Source organism: Cupressus sempervirens, chromosome 3 (assembly GCF_028749045.1).
Source record: "Cupressus sempervirens isolate cs-2001-9-10 chromosome 3, ASM2874904v1, whole genome shotgun sequence".
Taxonomy (NCBI): Eukaryota; Viridiplantae; Streptophyta; class Pinopsida; order Cupressales; family Cupressaceae; genus Cupressus; species Cupressus sempervirens.
Genome location: NC_143120.1, coordinates 179,979,084 through 179,994,639, shown reverse-complemented (window position 1 = coordinate 179,994,639; position 15,556 = coordinate 179,979,084).

Below are 15,556 nucleotides of genomic sequence, written 5' to 3'. Positions count from 1 at the left end.
GATTTCATATAGTGCGTACGCACTATGTGAAAACACATCACTCCCCATCCTCCCTACTCTCTATCCTCCATATTCTCTCTCACTCCCCCTACTCTCTCCCCCCTCTCCTACCCCCTACTCTCTCTCCCCCCTCTCCCATCCCCTACTCTCTCTCTCACTCTTCCTCTCCCATCGCCTACTCTCTATACCTCTCTCACCCTCTCTCCTCTCCCATCCCCTACTCTTTAGATATCTCACACACACTCCCATCCTCCCTCTCCCACTTCCTCCTATCTCTCTCTCTCCCCCATCCCCCTACTCTCTCTCACACTCTCTCACATTTTCTACTCTCTCTCTCTCTCTCCCCCCTCTCCCATCCCCTAAACTCTCTCTTTTACAAATACACACTCCCATCCCCCCTCTCTCTCCCCCTCTCCCACTCCCTCTCCCACCACCTACTATCTCCCTCTCAAGTTCTCTCTCTCCCTCTCTACTCTCTCTCTCTCTCTCCCCCATCCCCTACTCTTACTCTCTCTCTCTCCAATCCCCAACTCTCTCTCACACTCTCTCCCATCCCCTGCTCTCTCTCATCCCATACTCTCTCTCTGCCACCTCCTACTTTCTCTCTCACTCTTTCCCATCCATTTACTCTATCTCTCCCATCCCATACTCTCTCTCTGCCACCCCCTACTCTCTCTCACTCTCACACTCTTTCCCATCCCCTACTCTCTCTCTTTCGCGCGCGCACACACACACACACTCCCATCCCCCCTCTCTCTTCTCTCCCATCCCCTACTCTCTAGATTTTTCACACACACTCCCATCCCCCCTCTCTCTCTCTCCCTCTCCCTACTCTCTCTCACACTCTCTTGCATCCCCTACTCTCTCTCACACTCTCTCCCATCCCCTACTCTCTCTTACATACACTCCCATCTGCCCTTCTCTCCCTCTCCCACCACCTAGTCTCTCTCTCCCATCTGCTACTCTCTCTCTCTCTTTCTCTCGCTACTCTATCTCTCCCCTCTCCCATCCCTTACATCTCTCACATGCACTCTCATCACTCTCTCTCCTCCTCTCCCACTCCCTCTCCCACTGTCTACTATCCATCTCTCTCGAGTTCTCTCTCTACCTCTCTACTCTCTCTCTCTTCCATCCCCTACTCTTTCTCTCTCTCTCCCATTCCCAACTCTCTCTCACACTCTCTCACATCCCCTACTCTCTCACGCTCTCTCTCCCATGCTTTCACTCTGTCTCTCTCATCTGTACGCTCTCTCTCTGCACCCCCTACTCTCTCTCACTCTCTCCTGTCTTTTCACTCTATCTCTCCCATTCTGTACTCTCTCTCTACCACCCCCTACTCTCTCTCACACTATCACACTCTCTCTCTTTCACAGACACACACACACACACACACACACTCATCACCCCCTCTCTCTCTTCTCTCCCATCCTCTACTCTCTATATTTGTCACACACACTCCCATCCCCCTCTCTCTATCTCCCTCTCCCTACTCTCTCTCACACTCTCTCCCATCCCCTAATCTCTCTCACACACTCTTCCATCCTTTACTCTCACTCTCTCCCTCTCCCACCGCCTACTCTCTATCCTCCATCCCCTACTCTCTCTCTCCCCTCTCCCATCCCCTACTCTCTCTCTTTCATAGACACACACACTCCCATCCCCCTATCTCTCCCCCTCTCCCTCTCCCACTCCCTATCCTACCGCCTACTATCTCTCTCTCCCTCTCTACTCTCTCTCTCTCTCTCTCTCTACTCTCTCTCTCTCTCTCTCTCTCCCCCATCCCTTACTCTCTCTCTCTCTCTCTCTCTCTCTCTCTCTCTCTCTCTCTCTCTCTCTCTCTCTCTCTCTCTCTCTCTCTCCCCATCCCCTACTCTCTCTCACACTCTCCCATCCCCTAATCTCACTCTCTCTCTCCCATCTCGTATGAGCTCTCTCTTCCACCACATACTCTCTCTCACACTCTAACACTCTCTCCCATCCCCTACTCTGTCTCTCTTACATACATTCCCATTCCCCCCTCTCTCTCGCTCTCCCACTCCCTACTCTCTCTCCCTCATCACCTACTCTCTCTCTCTCTCTCCCCTCTCACATCCCCTACTCTCTCTTTCTTTCATAGACACACACACTCCCATCCCCCCTCTCTCTATCCTCTCCCATCCCCTACTCTCTAGATTTGTCACACACACTCTCATCCCCCCTCTCTCTCCCTCCCTCACTCCCTCTTGCACCGCCTACTATCTCTCTCTCTCTCCCTCGCTATTTTCTCTCTCTCATCCCCTATTCTCACTCTCTCTCTTCCATCCCCTACTCTCTCTCACACTCTCTCCCATCCCCTTCTCTCTCTCTCTCTCTCTCCCCCATCCCGTATGAGCTCTCTCTGCCAACCCCTACTCTCTCTCAAACTCTCACACTCTCTCCCATCCCCTACTCTATCTCTCTTATACACATTCCCATTCCCCCCTCTCTCTCTCTCTCTCTCTCTCGCACTCCTCCTATTTCCTACTCTCTCCCATCCCCTACTCTATCTCTCTTACACACTTCCATTCCCCCTCTCTCTCCCTCCCACTCTCTCTCCCACTGCATACTCTCCCTCTCTCTCTCTCACACACACACACACTCCCTCTCTCTCTCCCATCCCCTACTCTCACTCTCTCTTTGCCACCCCTACTCTCTCTCACACTCTCTCCCATCCCCTACTTTCTCTCTTACACACACTCCCATCCCCCCTCTCTCTCCCTCTCCCACTCCCTCTGCCATTACCTACTCTCTTTCTCTCCCATCCCCTACTCTCTCTATCTCTCTCTCCCCTCTCTCATTCCCTACTCTCTCTCTTTCACACACACCCCCATCCCCCCTCTCTCCTCTCCCATCCCCTACTTTGTCTCTCACTCTCTCTCCCTCTCCCATTGCCTACTCTCTCTCTCTCTCTCTCTCTCTCCCTCCCTCTCTACTCTCTCTCTACTACCCCCTACTCTCTCTCACATTTTCACACTCTCTCCTATCCCCTACTCTCTCTCTCTTTCTCTCTTACACACATTTTTGTCCCCCCGCTCTCTCCCTCTCCCATCACCTACTCTCTCTTCCATCTCCTACTCTCTCTCAAGCTAATCTACCTTCCCCCTCTCCCATTCCTTACTCTCTCTCTTTCACACACATGCACTCCCATCCTCCTCTCTCTCGCTCTTCCTCTCCCACTCTATCTCCCACCGCCTACTCTCTCTCTCCCCCATCCCCTTCTCTCAATCTCTCTCTCACACTTCCTCTTTCTCTCTCTCTCTCATCCCCTACTTTCAATCTCTCTCCCCGATCCCGTACTCTCTCTTTGCCACCCCTACTCTCTCTCACACTTCCTCTCTCTCACATCTTGTACTCTCTTTGCCACCCCTATTCTTTATCACTTCCTCTCTTCCATCCTGTACTCTCTCCCCTCTCCCATCCCCTACTTTCTCACTTCCTCTCTCCCATCCTATACTCTCTCCCCTCTCCCATCCCCTACTTTCTCTCTCTCACACACACATAGTCATTCCCCCCCCACCTAGCTCTCTCTTGCTCTTGGGTTGCAATTTAAGTCTCAATAATGCGTGCGCACTATAGCGTGCACGTGCTATTGAGAATTTAAATGCTTTTAATAGCATGTGCGCGCTATAGGGTGCACGTGCTATTGAAAGCTTTGTATTAAAACCAAGCCTAAGGCTTGGTTTTGCCTTGGAGGTCCAACCCAAAGGTTTGAAGTTTATAAACAGGTCTGAGATGTGTTTTTCAGCAAACATACCAAAAATGATTGATTTTTCTTGTGTGCTCCCCTTCTAGATTCCTCGTGGTTGGGTATTGATAAGATCAGGTTACATAGCATTATAGGTCATTGTGTTAGCTATCTAACCATATAATTTATTTTTAATTTGAACTATTTCAAGCCTTTCATCTATAATTTCTTTTGAATGTATGTTCATTTTTTGTCAAAAACCACCATGTACTAATTGGGCTATAGATTTTAGCTCGTTCATTGAATTTTGCAACAACTTAGTATTTTAAAAACTAGACTCCATTCTATACACTTTGAAAAAAAAGAAGTTTTGATTTTAGATTAGTTTTCAATTATTTATAGTGGGAGCACACAGATATTTCACGTTTTTGGGATGTGTCTAGTTAAAAAATTCATTAAAAAAAAATACACATTATAAAATTACCCGAAAAAATCTAGGATAAACTACATAGTGTTAAGTAACTTTTGACTAGAGCGATTAAAGAATTTCAAAAAAAAAAAGTTAAAATTTTAGGGGGGCCACACTTTGTACTGTGTTATGTTTTTTTGGAATAAACAGTACCACTTTTTGTGGCCCACTTTTTTGAGGACCTAAAACTAAACCATTTTGAAAAAAAATTAGTAGTTTAGAAACTAGATTCAAAGGACTACGACTTTTATTTTTGTCATATCTTAAAATTTTGAGCGTAACTATCTTCAAATTCTTGTTGAAGTTCAAAATTTGCAGATTTCAAGAAAAAGGTGTCCACTTATACCCCCCTTTTGGCACCACAACTTGGTGCACTTACCCTGTGGTTGGATCATTATCTCCATCAGCATGGTGGGAGTGGACCTACGAGTTTCATGTAGTTGGGAGGCATAGCTACCTATACCACTGTTACGGACCGATGTACAGGGATGGTTTATTTCTAGTTATGACTGATGCTTGATGTTCACTTGGTATATTCGAGATTCTAGAGTATGCTTCATTGTAACTTATGCTTTTATTGGGATCCTTGGATATCATGTTTATATGATGTTAGTTTACCTGATGCATTCCTATATTATGATGTTAGCATATGATTAGATGATGTGATTTACTTAGTTGGAATATCTATTGCTTTATTGTTGTAGCATGATTAGATGTTCTTGTTCTTATGATGTTATCACGTTTAGTAGTGACACCCTCATAAAATAGCTCCAACTATCCAGTCGACAGTTTGGGATGTTACGCACGGGGGATGGCTAGGGCCTTTGAGGTCTCATGACATTATTATGGTTGGGAGGAACCACGCAAGAGTTTATTTATTTATTTACATTGTGATGTTGCTTTCTGTATGGTTTCTTATTGCTATGGTTTAGATGGTTAGTCGTATTTCTGTCTTGTTGCTCTTGTGTTCAAGTGTCCAAGCCTTGACTCGTGGATATGGTACTCCCTAGTGTGCAGGTTCTAACTCTTTATTTTATCCCTCTGAATGTTCTTGGGACATTTCTTGCATTTCTTGGGCAACTGTGTTCCAGCATGGGGCGATACTTATAAAGTATCGCAAACCCAAATAATAAGTATCATGTAATACTAGAAAGTATCACACACCCAAGGGAAGTTTATCGTGCAATACTAGAAAGTATCACACAACTTTTGAAGAATTGTCATACGATACTAGAAGAGTGTCGCACGAACTTTGTAACTTCATCGCCCGAACCATGAAAGTATCACACAACCATTGTAGAAATGTTGTACGATACTAGTAAAGTACCACCCATGGCTATTTGGAAATATTGCCTAGGTCTATGAGAAAACCTACTCGTGTGACCAGCAGACACTTGTCAACTTGATCGAAAGGTTTTGAGAGGTGATTGGGATACCCTTTAGAGAGTTCTTGAGCCGTAGTGTTTGACCTTTTGAATTTGGGATGTTTTAGATTCAAACATGTTTGTGACTTCTATAGTTTCACATTTTTGGTCAGTAGTGGCGTTTGGAGATTTATTGACTTATTGGATTTTTTTTAGTCTTCTGTTGTGATCTTGATGATCCTTGTATGTTGATTATCGTGTGCATCAATACTTGTTTAAATTTTTTATCTTGGCTTATATTTATCCTTGTTCCAAGGATCTCCAAGCAGGGTATTACAATATGTTTTGCATGCAATCAACCTTGACACATGAAGAAGGATTGCACAAGTAAGTATTTTAAACCCCTTTCTAGTTATTGTTATAATTTCTTTATTTATGGTCATGGATCAAATGAATGTAGGAATCCTACATTTGGTAATAGTATGCATGAAGGGACTAACAATACAACAAGTAGACCTTTTGGGAGTAATCAACATCATTACCAATGAAGTTATGTGTTATAAGTGCAACAATTTTGGACATATTGCTAGAGATTGTAGATTGCTGACTAATTAGATTGGACCAAGATATGGAACTAGAGTTATGGCATGTCAAATTTGCAATAACTTGGGGGACATACAACAAGATTTTATAGATTGGGACATAGAACAAGTGTGATCCAGATGAGAGAGAAGGACAAAAAAGAAAAAAAGATGATGGATCACATAGTGTGATCTAAAATGTTGATGCTTAAAAAGCACACACAATCTAATCTAAAAACAAAATTCAGTTCTAGAAATGGATTGTGGAAATCTAATATTATTAATTTGTAGAAGTTTTACATCAATGTTTTGAGTCACACAATGTGAAACACCATATTCTCTTTCAGTTACACTATTTGACTCAAATGAAATGTCAATGTAAAAACTTCTACATTGTACTAGTGTGATATGAAACAAAAATTCTACACAGTTCAATCCAAAAATTGAATTAAATATATTTTAGAGACTCACCAATGAAGTATATATTTAAATTAAAGTATTTTAAAAAATAAAGATATTTTAAAATAATATATTATGAATGCCTCTTTTAATTTAAATAGTAATTAAAAATGACCGCATCCTCAAATTTTAAAATAATAAATTAAAAACTTGTTATTAATTAAAAATATAATAATTGAAATTAAAAAAAAAAATTCTTCTAATTTATTTTCCATCCTTCTCTCTCACCCCGATGATGGATCACAGAGTGTGATATGAAACATTGATGCTAAGAAAACACACAATCTAATCAAGAAACAAAACTTGAAAATTCTACATAGTTTAATCTAGAAAGAAATTAGAACTAATAATTAATATATTAAATTTAGTGTTCACATTATCAATAAGGATTGATACACATTGCCCACCATGGTTGCCAATTAGGCTTGGTCTTCCAAAATCATCCCAAAATAACAATTTTGGAGGTATAATGTCCATTTCCACACAAGGAAAAGCTTCCTCTTTGAATGTCAAGTCTTTAGAAGTGAAATCTTATACCCCATCAACATTTTCCTATGATTCATCATCTAAATTATCATAACTACCTCTTCTGCACATTTTCTCATAATAATATGCCCTCTATGTTATTTTCTATGCGCCTTTCCTCTACACAATCTTCTCTTCACAGACAAGGAGTTTTAATGTAAGCATTTTAATATAATTATTATATTGAGCGATAGTGAACAAAAATTTGTGACTAAATAATTTTTGGGGAAATAATTACATTAGCATAACTAAAACAAGGATAATTGAAAAAGTTGTATTTTACCTTTACAAATTTTATATCATCTTTTAAAGAATAATTAAAATATCTAAGCTAAAAATTTAGAACGACTTCACATTTCTCAAGTAGAAAGTAGTAGCTTAAACATGAAGTATAGAAATTATGAAGCTTTCTCATGTTTAGAAAGGAAGTTGGAAAGAAATTACCATTTTACTTTTTATGTTAAGAGAGAGGGTTGTATAGTGGTACATCTTAACTTTATTTCTTTACATGACAAGTACAAAGACTAAATTTAATTTTCTCAAGTAGCCAGGGGAAGATATTCATTAGTAGATTTAACTAACTTCGTGCATTCAATTGAGGTACCAAAATCATGTCAAATATTTTTGATATTTTTTGATGTTGTTTTTTAATGTAACTAAATCACTTAAAGTTAAGGTTTCAACTTGTCACCAATAATGATATACTTTACTGAAGACATTATGCACGTAAGGGTCTAAAAGTGGTCCAAAAAAAATGTTCACCGATAGTTAGCCCCATTGAACCAATAATTATTCATTCATTCACCAATAGTACTTCACAAAATGTTCACCAATTCTTCCTAGATTTCCTCTAGTGGTTCACAAATCTCTAATAGAATCATGCTTTATTGGTATGTTAATATGCTTTGTTGGTACGCTAATGTGAAATTGATTGATTTTTTTTTTCTTTTTAAATTTATATTGACATGAAATTATAAGTTAATCCAATGACTTAACACTTTGATAGAAGGAGCCTTCCTTATAATGTCATAAGAAGTAGTTGTAATACCCCTCCTTCACTATCATTGTATACTTAGTTGTTAAAGTTTTATCAGATTCTTATGTGGACATGCTAACCCTTAACTGATATTTGAAAAAAATGATACTTTGATATATAGGGTAATTGATTATACCAGATAGTAATTGTTACTTACTTACAATGATGATACTTTCATGTGTCTATTCAATGATTATGATTACCTTCATAAATTACTCTTAGCAAATGTAATTATTTTCTTGATGATAGCATATGATATGTCTTTGAATGATGATTATTGTATCTTCATGATGATGATTTGTTATAGTGAAATTTGATGTTCTTTGTATTCATGATTTATGTATGGTACTTACCCCATACTTTCATGTGTATGGTGTGCATGTCTATTTTATATTTATGTTTGATGTGCTTGATGTGGTTAGAGGAGGGAGTCATACTAGTCACCTGCTAGTTGGGATCTACACAATGTACCACTCCCCGCCATTGCCTATTCAGCTTATATATATGCACATGTACATGCACTCATCTTTTATGCAAGTTACAAGTACCAGGCATTGACTTTCCTAAATTGCCAAGATGAGTGTTTTGTATCACAAAAAATCAATGGTAAGAATGGGGAGATAATGTTCAAGTCCAATCCCAACCAAATCTTAAATACTTGTCCTGCAAGGAGGACTTGTATCTGATTGTCTACCCTTTTTAAATCTATAAGTCTTTCTGTGTGTATGTTGTTTGATTTTCACTTGGGTTGATTTTCCTAATGCATTTAATGTAGATTGACATTGTGATTTGCTAGGTAGAATGCTTATTTATGATTTTGATTTAATCATCGATATTTGAATTATTAAATATTATTTATCTATTTTATAAAAAATATTAAATAAGATGAAATTTAATTCTTGATAAATATTTGAATATATGCTTAATTTAAAAGATTTAATTTAAAGTTCTAATTTAGAAAATAAAAATAAATGAATTTAAATATTAAATATTATTTAACCTCCAAGCAAGTAAGGATTGTAAGTGGGAACCACCTCCAATAGGTTGGACAAAACTCAACTTCGATGGAGCTTCAAAGGGAATCTAGGCATAGCAAGAATAAGATGTATCTTACATGCAGATAATGGTAACTGGATAGTAAAAAGATTGAAACCTATTGGAAAATCTTCTAATAACCTAGCAGAACTAGAAGCTCTTATAGAAGGGTTGAAGCTAAGTCTAGAATGAGATATACTAAAGCTCATAATCGAAGGGGACTGACAAATTGTTATCAATTCTTTAAGAAAGAGATCTACTCCAAATTGGTATATCAACTCTAAACTTGAAATCATCTTGCCTCTATTAGACTCATTCAAAGATATCAGACTCCAGCATATTTATCAAGAGGGAAACAAAGAAGCCGACCTAGTAGCCAACAATGGATTGAATGGTGTAGATTCTACTCTAGTTGCATGAAACCTCTAATTATCATGCTTTCTCCTATTGATCCTTAACACTAATTTAGAACACTTATTGCTCTTATCATTATCCATCTCTTAATTAACTAGTTTCCTTGCCCATTTCTTGCTAATTGTATCTGCACCAAAAGTTTACACATTTTTTGCCTATATCTAATCTTAAATGCGGCGAAGACTTTTCTTGTCATTCTCATTACATTAGTAGCCTCTGCTAACATTTAGCCCATATTTCTAGCCTATTTTTAGCCTAAGTATAACATTATTACCACTTTTATTAAAAGGATTTAGATTTGACACATAGCTATAATTAAACATTCAACCTTTGCACGAACAAAACTCGAAGATTTAAAGATTCGTACTAAATATGATGTAAGCCTTCTCTCCACTTGATGATATCAACAATTCTAGAGAATTCGATGATGATTTTATAAAATGAGTAAGTTGCACCTTTCTCTCAATTGGCATTTCATTTTCTAACAGTGATAGGTGTCACAAAGTTTAGAACAGTTAAGGATGGAGTCTATCATTACATTGTTTCACTCTTTTGAAGTTAACACTATGGCTTTTAGGGATTTTTTGAAGCCTGAACATTGGAATAGACTACTTACCCCTATCGACAATATGTCCAAGGTTTCCATATCTAGGGTTCTTGGGGAGAGGTCTTTAAAATATGACTTTACTTGGCACACTAACAACTCAATTATAGGCACCTGTATCTCCTATTTGGCCTATGTCTAGATCCCCTAGTGGGATATTATTTGAGTCTACTACAACCTGTTTGACCCAATAAGGCTAGAAGGATTGGAGCAAGTTGTTATGAGTATTAATAGGAACTTAAAAATCCCTTCTTTTGAAGATTATATGTCCCACCCTCTGGGAAGTTTTGACTATGCTATTGTGCCTAGTTGCCCTATTTTTCACATTAGAGACCATAATCTTTTCCATAAAGTATGGCCAAAGATGAAAGCAAGTGTTGAATTTTTGCTTAGATGGAGAGGCATTTTGGAGGATCATAGCGTAGACTAGCTTCTCAACTACCTCAGACACTTTGATTCCTACATTGAACCAGGGGTCGATTTCTCAGACTTGAACAATCTGGACTTCTCCTTTCCTAATTTTAACAAGTCTAGCCAAGAGAAACACCATTTGTCTTAGCACTTAGAGAATAACAAGTCGATATTGATGAGCTTGAAGACCTCATCACGATTTTTTGTAAAATCGCAGATCAATCTCATTAAGTCAGGGCTAGTCTTATCTCTCCTGCTCTGTTTCTCAACCCTTTGTCTAGTTATCTATTTCATTTTTTACTCCATTCTTTTCTTAGCCCTCCTAGGTAGGGCTTGCTTCTTTTTTGATCCCTTGTTGGTTTTTGAATCTAGTTGTCTTAGTTTTTTTGATAGCATTTTTTTTCCTATCTTATAGTCTGTAGGCCTCTTAGTAGTTTTCTAGGTTAGTTTAGAGGAGGTCTCTACTTCCTTTTGGCTCTTGTGATTTTTTATAAAATAGTTAATATAATATAAGCATCGTGGTTTTCTTAGCTTATATGGCATTACAATGTTTAGTACTTTCAATTTAATTTGGTAATGCTTGACATCGATGTATTCTCTATAAAAATTTAGGATTAAGTAGGAAGTAGTTACATAAAATACAAATATGGATATAAAACATATATATCGACCTGATTCTTAATTCCTAACATTCACTAACTACTTTGGGTCTTACACATATAAGCTTTCTATTCCAAATGATTAGCAAGATCTTTTATGTCCTAGAGCCGTCTTTTTAGCCATTTGTAGAGCACACTTAGATTGGTTTTTCTCATTAATGATTTATCTTTGGGATATTCCTCTAGGTATTTTATTCACAAAACTATGGTTTTTACCTTTTCCCTTAATCATTTCTACATCCATGATCAAAATGAATCATCAACTTTTATCTGAGGTACATAATCCCTTATATATATCATAATTTTCATGGTGATAAATCAACCATTCTCAAAATAATCAACAACAATAACAAACATCAAAGCAGGTCACTAATATGAATAATGAGAAGTTGATATGTTGGATGGTTAACCTTAGATAATATAATAAGCAATGGAAGGTTTATTATTGTTTGACATTTGAAGACTAATGGGAGGATTGTGTTTAGTTGCTTCAAGATGAATACCATTTTTAGATCATGGTTTATATTCTACTTCTAGATTCAGTTGATCCCTTTTTACCCTATTTTGATTATGTATTTTATATAGTACCAGATTTGCATCAAATCTAGATTGACGATTATAACATAAACTGAGCCTTATCATGATTGTTAATGGATTCATTATATCAAATGGATTTATAACAAATCATTTTTTCTGTAAAATTTTGTTAACATATTACTCTCAAGAAGTGTTTGTATATGAGTTTGCAGAAAGGAAAGGGAAGTCAAAGTTCAAAGAGAACCATTCCAGATTTCACCTTCTTATCATTAACTAGAAACACATAAGAGACAATGATACTCACATAGATCAATTCCTTATCGAAGTGTTGTCAAGTGTAACCTTCTATTAATATCATGCTATGCTCAAACTCATTTGTATTTAATGAAAAGGCATTCCTATGCTATGACATTGCAAACTGGGGTATGCCCCTTTTACTTATGTAATAATATAAGACTTCGATCCCAGGCAAGACTGGAGGTTTTCTTCTCCGTTCTTTCCTACTAATGCCTGTTTGAATGAAGATTTCTTATAATTTAATTCTATATATAAAATATAGGGTTTTTCCTTTTACCGATAAAAAAATATAAATATTATTTTAGTACAATTATTTAATTAATATTGATTAAAATTAGAGTTGCATTAAATATTGAACTCTAATTATTTTTATTGATTAAAATAATAAATAATTGCTTTTAACATGTTTGCATTAAATAATAAATTGAGAAAAAAATTATTTTAATTTAAAAAAAAGTTAAATATGCATGAAAAGATTAATTAAATAAAATAATATTTTAAAATTAAAAGAGCTTTGAGTGTGCATGAAAATATTTAATAAATTAAGTTATTTAATATCTAATTAAAAGTAAGTGGTTTTTATTGATGTAAAAATTAGAAACTCTAGTTAGGGTTAAGGCTCTTTATTAGAGGCCTTTTCGTCATTTTAGAGTTATACACAGGGTTTGAAATAGCAATTTAGAAATGAAAGTTAAAGAATTGTTGAAAGCTTAAGGGTATTTGGATTGCATGTATTTACCAGATTGTCTAGAATTTCAGCCATTAGATTGAAGTAGGGTCTAAGAACTCATTTGTTGAAATTATTTTGAAAGATTTGTCTACCTCGTGTCTATCATATTGCTTAAATTTATGGGATAAAATATGAAGGAAAATTTCTAATTTTCAATTAAGAAATAAAATTGATTCATGCATTTTTTGGAATCTACAACCAAATGTAAACTGTAGAATCATGCTACTGAAAATTGATTTAGAAAACTCAGATCAGAGCAACCAAATGTAAACTGTAGAATCATGCTACTGAAAATTGATTTAGAAAACTCAGATCAGAGCAACCAAAGAAAATTAAACAATAAAGTTTAGAGTACAATGATTATTATTAGTTGAGATTTGGAAGAAAATTATATGAAAAACCTCAATAAAAACCCTCACAAAGATTCATCAAGCAAAACATATATTTGCCTCAGATTTAAACAGAAATATTAGTTGAAAATCTTTCTGGAAATAAATGCATTCGAGATATAAAATTAATTAAAAAAATTATGATTGCACATTTAAGATCTTAGTTATGTGAAAACATAAAATTGCATACTTCTATTCTATCCATGAAATATACTTTTTGGAATTATTATTAAAAAAAAAATGATTACTTAATAATTCTAAAAATTTAATTTTTTTTTTCAAATTTATTATTTAAACAATTTTTTTGGATTATTTATTAATTTCAACTTTTAAAAAAAAAAATTATTTAAAAAAATTAATTATTTATTAATTTTGAAAATTAAATAAATACTACTCATTTATTTGAAATGTGGACATTAGTAGTAATGATTCCTTAAGTTCAGTTAAACTTATAGTTGCATACAAATGATTTTATATTTATTAATGCAAGTGGGAAGTTAATAAATAAATAATTGTAATTTTATTATATTTTAAGAGAAGTTATGGTGGAGTTCACTTTGTAATCGCCTAGTTAATAACTATTTGACTTTATGAGAGAAATTATAAATAACTCAATTAATTTTATAATTTTATCTCTAGTTGCATGATGAATTAAAAAAAAAGTAAAAATTAATATTGAACTTAAATAGAAGTCAAATTAATATTTTAGAAATGAAATTGTTATTAATATTTAATCTAATAATATTATTTAAGATTATTTAAATTAATAATAAGATTATAGTGCATGCCATTTTATATGCACAAAGGGATGAGACATTTAAATACTTGTCGATTTAAATAAGTATATTAGCATAACAATTCACATTAACATGTATATTCTTACCTTATTGCTCAACACATCCTTATGACTCAATCTAGACATAGAAAATGATGAAATCAAATCATATGGTTGAAAATGTGTTTTCTAATATTCTATTTATAGTCTTGTGATGTTTATTTTCGTTATGGTTTTCTTGGTGGATTGTTTAGTTGACCAAATTAGGATGTGCACCAAAGGCTTTTGAGATTTCTTTATGATGTTTATTTGACAGAATGTATTTTGTGATTCAAAATTGAGACTTATGTTTATAATATTTATTTCATGAGCACTTATGATGGCTTGAGTTTTGAGAACCAACTATATTTCCAAGTTGCCTGTTATGGAACCAAATTCGATCATTATGATTTTTGTGGTATGTGACACAATTATGATTTGTGAGCTTTCGAAAGGTGGTCTAGGTGCATCCTTGGGGAGTGGCTTGCAATCGGGGCCAAGGCCCAAAGTGGCTGCCACGATAATTCATTGCAAGTTGTGTAATAAGTGATGACATAGTAATTAAAATATTAGGCACACATTAAAAAGATAAGTTAAAGATTTTGCCATGCCCATGCCTTGAGTGCTTGTATAGGCTAAGGATGGGATTGGGATGATATTTAGTGAGAAGTATGACTAGTTTTCCTCGTCTTCACAAGAGGGTATTCTGGTTCTGCATGGGTGACATTGAGGGTCTGGGGTCCAGAGTGACAAGTCCAGGGTAACTCAATACTTGAGGGTCCAGGGTCTAGTGAGAGACTGGTCTAGGGTAACTTGAGTAGTTTGACCATGTGATGACACTCCTTAGTATGTAGCATAAGTCTCCTCCATGTTTTAAAAAAAAATTAATTTATTTTGTCTCTAGTGGTGCAATTGTTGAATGTTTTTATTACATATTGATTGGAGGTCTTATATCATTGATAGTTTCCTTTTATTGACGAGTTTCAATTAATCATTGGTGGTGTACTTGTGGATGTTACTTTTGGTGGTTAATTTATTGTGAGTTGTTCTTATCATGACAATTGTTATTGGTGATTTACTCTCATTTATGATAGTTGTTTATCCATTGGTTATTATACTTTTGCCATTTGACATTGATTCAAAAGTTAGTATTCCTTCATTGATTGTATCTCTTTAGTTTTGATTCTTTATGGTATCTGGTACCTGCATGCTGACTTGGTATGTGTTTTTGGTATTGAATGAGTGATCTTTCAACTTGGTATATTTTCTTCTTGAGTAGTTGTGTTACCCTTGAGGGAGAATTGACCATCAGGACTCCTTCCCTAGGATTGATTTTATGATTTGATATCTGTACGTGGATCACACATTATCTCCCCTACACAGTGGGAGTGAAAGTTTGATTAGGTGACCATGCGGTTGAGAGGTAGTGACTTCTTACCATTTGAGTCTCCCTTAGTTTGACAGATGTTGGATGTACACTGATGCAATTATATCATTATCATTCTTATTCTTGCCTTAGAGACTTCTAT